This window comes from Austrofundulus limnaeus, unplaced genomic scaffold (genome assembly GCF_001266775.1).
Source record: "Austrofundulus limnaeus strain Quisiro unplaced genomic scaffold, Austrofundulus_limnaeus-1.0 Scaffold815, whole genome shotgun sequence".
Lineage (NCBI taxonomy): Eukaryota > Metazoa > Chordata > Actinopteri > Cyprinodontiformes > Rivulidae > Austrofundulus > Austrofundulus limnaeus.
In genome coordinates this window covers 45659-46399 of record NW_013953217.1, presented here as the reverse complement: position 1 = coordinate 46399, position 741 = coordinate 45659, and positions in this window count along the sequence as shown.

Below are 741 nucleotides of genomic sequence, written 5' to 3'. Positions count from 1 at the left end.
TGTGTGGCCAGAGCTGAGCTGTGTGGCCAGAGCTGAGCTGTGTGGCCAGAGCTGAGCTGTGTGGTGCTACACGCAGAGCTGAATGCAGAGCTGAATGCAGAGGTGCACGGAGGACACGACGGTGGTCGAGGGAACCAGACCACAGACTTGCGCATAACAGGTGGAACGTAAACCTGGACCACAGACTTCAGAGGGTCCAGCTTGGTGAGAGATGTCCGGTGCATTCGGGAGCTACGGAGCTCCAAACAGGGCCAACAAACTCACCTAATCCTAGACAAAAACTTTAATAAATACCTTTTAAGGTTTTAAACTGATTCCACCGTGTCGTGTCTTCACATATGTTATGGCTCTTGAGCTGGGTCGTAACACAAGTTCAGTGAGACAGATAGTCTAAACAGGTAAAAACCATAATAACCTATTGAAAAAAAAACACAAAAAGATAAGGCTTCAAAAAACCAAACTGCGTAGACATGCCACACATAGGCAAAACATTAATTTTTCCAACAACAACCATAGGTCAAATAACACCTGACAAAAGAAACATAATTCAAAAAGAAAATAAAATTATCAGGTGCACCTTTAAAGCCAGAAATTAGTCACAAAAAGGAAAAGATAGACAAACAGAGCTAGCACTGTTGTTCAGTGAACAATAGTAATCAAAACAAACCAATATAGTCTTTGTCAAATAGTGTAAATAAAMCCAAAAGTCAAAATTAAAGGCTTTCCCGCATGTGAGGCCTA